The following is a 7,047-nucleotide window of genomic DNA, read 5'->3' as shown; positions in this document are numbered from 1 at the left end:
CAACTAGAATCTTAAGGGTAAGGGACATACCTGGGCGCTATGTTCCTGGTACAGGTAGGCGCTCAGAGTTCACTGAATAAACTGAACAGTTCAAAAAAGAAGACCCAAAGACAAAATGGATTTTTTCAAACAGCAAATGTATCAATATAAAGCTTTTCATAAGACTGGCAATAAAAACAAAAGTTAATTGAATTTCCCAAATTTAGGAACGAATGCAAATATCTCTTAACTTGTCCGCAAGAACTACCTGGTCCTGGTTGATTAACCTAGATCTTTCACTGACATCTATGCAGCTATTTAAGTTATATTTCAATTTGCAACATAGGAACTGGTATTCTTGAATTTGATCTTCTAAAATATGGTTTGGGTAAAAACTCTTGTTTGAATACAAAAATAATTAAACTTGAAAAAATGATTTCACATTTTTTAACTCAGTCATCTTCTGAGGAAGAAATACATAAAGACATTCTGATTTGTTGTGCTGACAAATGAGATCATTGGTGAAGAAAAATGTGAGCTGATATCTTGATGCTGCAGTCTGCTGTTTAAAAATTAAAACTTTTAAGTTATTTTTCTTTAGAAATCTAAACTTGATGACCCACATTCTTTTTTATATTCCTTCTTTTATAGATATAAAGTCTTTATCTCTGAGGTATTTTTAATTACAGTTCAGAATAAATTTTCTTCTGGTTCCTACATAGTCTTTTTGCTCCTGGTCTATTTGTTTTGTCTCTTTCAGAGTTGAGGCTTTATTCAAAAGTTTGGTGAAGCAAAAATTGACTGGAAAGTCTGCCTGCAGGGGCAGGGATTATCAGCTAGCAGGTTTCAATGTGGATCAACAGATCAACTGGCTTTTCCCATTGGGGCCTCCTCATCTTCTGATTAGTCTTCTGAAGAAGAAGTGTTTAAATAAATGACTAGTTGCCAGTGCTCTGGGAGCCAAACAAGAGAAAATTCCTAGTCTCCCACATAATCTTCCAGTTCCACCCTCACCCCCAAACTCAGTATGACTTCTCATTTCTACTCTGTTGAGTCTCAATCCTCTGGTTCACCTTGTAAACGCCTGCTATTATGCTAAGTATGACGAGATCTAGGATCGAATTGTTCCTTGTTTCAGACTTTGACCATTCCTCCAGTTCTCAGTCCCATTCTCCTCTTCTGACTTCAGAGGTTCCTGTACACTAATTCCTGAGACTAACTGGAGTTCTGGGACAGGAACAGACTTATTGTCATCATCCTTTGCTGGCCTGGTTTCAGCTTACTCTGCTTTGCCTGATTACCATACATCTTCCCAAACTTTATTAACTTATCTCACTTCCTTTCCTGTTCTTTTGTGTGTATGTTTATACTTCAAAAATTTTTTTTGACTCTGTTATTTTAGTGGCATTTCAAGACAGTGTTCAATTCACCATGTTTAATCAGATTCTATTAGAGACTTTTAAAGTCTGGCCCTAAATTTCAAACTATAACCCAATTAACTGCTGGCATCTCTACCCCCTTAAGATATACACAAAATTGACTTGGTCCTCTCTTTCTCTTGGAAAAATCTAATGTTCTACACAAAATGTGTGTGAATACACGTGGGAGTTGCCATTTTATGATCACCTCTATCTTCAACTTCCTACCACTTCTGAACTCTGGATCTCCATTCTGAATGGTATGGCTCTTTGTTTTTATCTAGCCTAGTATCAATCTAGAAGGGAAACTCAGCTCCTTCCCTCTATGTTCCACACATATACCATTAAAAAAAAAAATCAAAACCCACCGCTCACACCAAGTCCTCTGAGTTTGTAGAAGAGTTTAGTGAAGATTTGAGGGGGAGATGGAAGAGAGTTTACATCATAGAAACATAAAGAACATATCAGTTGAATATTAAATATTCCCAGATCTTCACATTTTTAAGAACTTTTCAAGCACTTCACTGTTAACTGTTGGTTACGTTTTCTTTCATCTTCTCTCTACTCATCCCCCCAAATTCTTTATCTCCAATGTAGAGAAAATTACCTTTCTCTTTTGTTTTCTTAAATCCTGCTAACTAAAATGGAATACTGACCTATCCAGGCTACAACCATTTCCATTTCCCAATCTGATGTCCTAAACAGCTTCCAAAATGGTGTGACTCCATCTGTCTCTTCCTTCCCTCTGCTCCCACTCTTTACCTCCTTTATCCAGAATGATCTTTCAATACAAATCTGACTAGTGCCCTAAGGGCCAAACTAGCCCTTCATAACAACAGATCCAACTTTGGCACTTGCCTCTTGGCCCTTTATACACCCACTATATTGATTTGGGCCTTCTACCTGGAAAAATTTACCCCTCCTCTTTTTCTGGCTTAAAGCTACTCAGTCCTCAGGTTTCAGTTTAAATATCTCTTCCTCCAAGAAAATTGTTCCTGAATCCCGCTGTACTTTAATTAGATACTCCTGCCAGTGGTTCGATAAACACTGGACTTCCCAAATCGTAGCATTTTTCTCTATGTTGTCTATTCAGTATCTTCCCCTATAGGATCTACTGTGAGGGCAGAGACCGTGCTCAGCTCGGCCAAAAGTGTAACGTTATTATCTTGTACGCAGGTTTTGTTTTGAATGCATGAATGAATCCAAATAAAATCGTATTATTAGTGGGTGACACTGTTACTCCATCAGGTTCATTCCTTTTCTTCCTCATTATCTTTTTCCTCAGCTTTCTCCGCGTCTATTCCTTCTATTTTCCCTGTCTCTTCATCCTATTAGCAGTCTGATTCCCATCTCCACATTCAGTGCCCCAGCCGAAATTCTCTTCTTACCAGAGAGCATTGCTCCCCGCCTCCCCACCCCAAACCCCTGAGATGCACTTGATCCTACCTTTCACGCCAAATGAGGTAAAGTTATAAACAAACAAATAAATAAATAAGCTAACTCAAATTCATTCCCATTATCTTTTTCCTCAAAAGAAGGTATAAAGAGAAACCAATGAACACTTTCAAGATTGCGTCAAGACAGAGCGCACTCAGCCCACTCCAACTCCTCCAGTTTCCTCAGATCTAACCAACACTTCCTTCTCCCTTCACCGGAAACGGAAAGAGGAAAAGCAAAGCCCAGAACCCAGCGCTTAGGGATTCGTTTTCTTCGGTTTTCTTGTGGGCGAGGCCATCAGGCCGGCGCCGACTGGCGGGCAGAGCCGTCGCTCTCAGCCAACTCTACTTCCTATTGGCTCCTTGGGGCTCCGCCTCCTGAGCAGGGCGGGAGATTCGGTGTGCAGCAGGGAGGCTGCCCATCCCCTCCCCCCTCGCCGGCCTCCGGAGCGACCCTGCTCGACCCTGCGACCCTGCTTCTGCAGTGCCTAAAAGGATTTGGCCTTTCCCGCTGGGGCCGAAGCCGCCTTTCCAGCGGCGACCATTCAGCGGGGTAGCGTCCGGCAGGCACGAGGCGGCCGCAGCCGCGCCACCCGGAGACCTGGCGGTGCGTGGTTGGGCGGCGGGGCAGCCTGCCTCCCTCTCCTGCTTAGCTCGGGGCTTGTGAGGTGAGTCCAGGTGCACCCAGTCCCCGGCCTTCGCCTCGGCACTCCGGGCAGGGTCGCTGCGCCTCCCTCTCTGTCCTCCCCAGGCTGCCCCCGGCCCCGCCGGCCTGAGGACCCTCGGCTGGCCGAGAACGGCCAGCTGGTCAGTTGCGCGAGGCCCAGACCGAAGTCAGTAAATACTTGTTGGGGTGAGAGGCTCCCTCTTTAAAGACCGTTCCTCTGTCCAGCAGTGATGGGCCTTCTGTGCAAGGGGTGTCTGTTACCAACGTATCTGTTTCCCGGCGCGATGAGCCTTCCGCGTGCAGAGGGAGAACTGTAAAAATCCATACCGAAAGTAGTGAGGTGTCCTGGGAGAGGAACAGGTACAATGAGGGCTGAGGAGGAAGAGATCTTGTCCCAGAACTACCACTGGAGCGAGAACCCTTTGATGTCATCCCAGCCTGGAAGCACCAAATGAATCCTCCTAACTGAACACAGTCACCCTGGGACAGTGCTTGGTTGTAAAATATTGATAAACCAGGCTCCTTTGGTAGAGCTTTTTAAGTTAAAACAAGTTGACGCAGTACTTTTCGCTTTACAGCTGAAATCCTAATAGAACCACGACACCTTCCCCTAGTTAAATTGCAATCTGAAAACAAATAGCATGGCCCTATACCTTTGTGTGATGGCACTGCACATTAAATGGGCATCATTCATGCAACATTTATTGAGCACTTTTTCTGTTAGATGTGCTGACGGAAATTGATCAGTAGTCGATCTAAGAAAGAAGTGGAAAATTTTATTTGAGCCAAACAGGGTTGTAACTCCGAGAACAGCCTCTCAGAAAGCTCTAAGAACTGTTCCGTTTGTTAGAAGTCAAAGCACTGTTAGATGTTTTTGAGACTGTGGGCTGTACATTAAATGGCATATTATTGACAGTTTACACAATCCAAATCTACACATACAAAGTAAATAGTGGGTCATGGGTCATCCTGGCCCCTTACAAGATAAGAAGGAAGTTATCTCCTAAAGTGGTCTGGTTAATGCAGATGCACAATACACACTAAAGTGGAGGGAGGAGGCCCAAGTAGGCAAAGAAAAATTTCATGTTTATGTTTAAATATGTTTAAATCGTCTTGCCATAAAATATGAATTTTATTTCGTCAGACATTAGTTGCGATATGGAGTTGTACAAGAGATCTGCATGGTTAAGCTGAAATTTAAAGTAAAAATACCCGTAGTAAGGAACCTAGTTAGCATTTTCACAGGCCAAGCACATGGTTTCATTTAATCATCTCAACTTTGTCCAGAGTCACACAGTTGTAAGTGTGGAGTTAAGATCGGAACCCAGGTTTATCTGATATTAAAATTGGTGCATAGCCACTAAACTATACCACCTTCTTTTTTTTAAGGATTATGGTTTTTTTTAATTTTAGCAAATCTTTTATTTGCTCTCAAAGGAGAGTGTATTGTGTTAACGCTCATTTGGTGCTGCTGTATTACCTTGTTAACTCCTTGAAAAGAGTCTACTTAAAAGTAAGCACCAGGACAGTGCCTTGAAGAGTAAGTGGTCACTAAATATTTTCATTTTATTATGCGATTGTACTGGGGTTTTTTTGTTTTTGTTTTCAGAAAATGTTGGAGAAGAAGGAAGGAAAGGTTTCTTTCAAGGTTTTTGTAGAAATTGCAATTTTTTGATTCTGTACTGTATAATAAGATGCCTTAAAATCTAGAAAAGGAAATTACGTATAAATGCATTTATACGTAAATGCATTTACTCCTTTTGATTGCCAGGAAGCTAAGAGCCCAAATTCTTTGTATGATTTTATTTTCTGCCTTTCTTTATATTTTCCCTGATCCAGATTCCCTATTAGTGTGTGTAGTTTATCATTTGTTGTATTGCACTGCTTATTGTCATTGCTTCAAATCCTTTGTAGAACACAGCAGTATATAGTTTTAAATAATGTAGACTATGCTGCTCTTAAAAGTATGCTTGATAGAACTAGTGATGTTTAACCTAATGAACTAGAAACCTAGAGGAACTGTAGAAGTTCTTGGATATTTGAACTGCTGTGTGGGAGAATGACTAAACATATTATGAATAGTTTCCAGAGGTCAAGACAAGCATTTAGGGTAACAGATTTGTATTTAATGGCAGGAGAAGTGTGTCATTTAATAAAATGATCAGGGTCTTTGGAATTAGTCAGACTTGGGTTTCAGCCCTAACACTTTCTAATTGTGTGAATTTGAGTGAGTAATTTAATCTTTAACCTCAGTTTACTCATCTGTAAATTGGGGGAATTATATATATTTTAACCATCTCAGAGAATCTGAGGATTTATTGATCTGGTATACATAAAAGTGCGTAACACAGTGCCTAACAAACAGCCCCTTAAAAAACTTTATTTTATACAGATAGAAAGAAATTGTGTTTCTTAATTTTGTATAAATGTCACATAGATGCATTAAACTTCTTCTCTAATACACCCAGTTCCCCATAATAAGAAGCAGTATCATGACTAGAAGGTTGGTCCAAATGGATATGTTCTACTGGCAGTGGCCATATAAATTATAGATGAAGTATAATCTTTGTACACAAAGTATAAACCTAATGGAATTGTTGTGAGGATTAAATGAGAATACATATAGAATATTGAGAAGAGTGTCTAGCACATAGTAAGTGCTCACATTTTGGCCTCCCTTCACCTACTTGCTGCCACAAGTTAGATCTTCTCAGTCTCTAAGGCTCCCTGGCCAAAATGGTAATGGTCGTTTTGCCCTTTACTGTGCCATCATAACAACTTTGGCTTTCTAAGATCTGCCTTTATCCACTCATTTTGTTTGTTAAAACTCATGAACTTCTTTGGTTGTTTTCGTTTTCCTGTTAGCTGGCCCGACTGAGTTCTTTTTCCAATTACAGGTGACTCTACTTGAATTTCCCAGCTGCAGAATATGTAGTACCTTTAAAGGTAAATGAAAACTGAGACAAATCATTTGAGTGTGCTAGTTACAAAAGAAAACTTGGCAACATTTAGTAAGTTATCTGCATGCAGATAACTGACTCATGGGGGACTCAATCAGTAGATCCTCTTGTCAGGGGAAAAGGCATAAATAGGATTTATGAGAGAGAGAAGAGAGAAAAAAAATTCATTTTTTGAGTAAACTGATTAGCTGACAACTAGTTGGAGTTGTTTATTTGTTTCAGGCATTAGTGTTACAAGTTCTGAAACTAAATTTTGTCAGTGTAGCCAGAGTTGATCAAACTTTTGCTTGCCAAATCTGAAATTTGTTCAGTGAAGAACTGACTCTAAAGTACTGGAAAGATTCATGCTTACTCTTTAGTTACTGAGATACCTAGAAAGCCGTATTCATGATTGTCAAGTTGTTTGGTGAGCATGCAATTTAATAGTAAAGGGAGATGCTTGAAGATCATTTGATCCAGTCTTGGTACACCAGTGAAGCACACAGACTTCCCCCAGTGGACTATATCTTTCTAGTGAACAGATATGAAAATCCACCAAACCATTATTCTTTGTTTGGCTGCCCCTTTTCTAAACTCTCATGTGTTAA

At 40.4% G+C, this 7,047-nt stretch overlaps 1 protein-coding gene across 2 annotated transcripts in view; it reads left to right on the top strand.

The window, feature by feature from the left end:
- Nucleotides 1-3,226: 3,226 nt before the first annotated feature.
- The window catches only part of ORC2 (origin recognition complex subunit 2), a 49,403-nt gene continuing 45,582 nt past the window's right edge, over nucleotides 3,227-7,047 (top strand). The window contains exons 1-2 of one of the 2 annotated variants that reach the window (XM_028480680.2): nucleotides 3,227-3,501; nucleotides 6,398-6,446. The gene's annotated coding sequence lies outside the window, so the exon portion shown is untranslated. The remainder of the gene's footprint in view (nucleotides 3,502-6,397; nucleotides 6,447-7,047) is intronic. The other variant, XM_007108150.4, reaches the window with a different exon arrangement.

This window comes from Physeter macrocephalus, chromosome 2, assembly GCF_002837175.3.
Source record: "Physeter macrocephalus isolate SW-GA chromosome 2, ASM283717v5, whole genome shotgun sequence".
NCBI classification, from domain to species: domain Eukaryota; kingdom Metazoa; phylum Chordata; class Mammalia; order Artiodactyla; family Physeteridae; genus Physeter; species Physeter macrocephalus.
The sequence above is the reverse complement of the archived record's forward strand: the minus strand, read 5'-3'. Positions and strand labels throughout refer to the sequence as shown.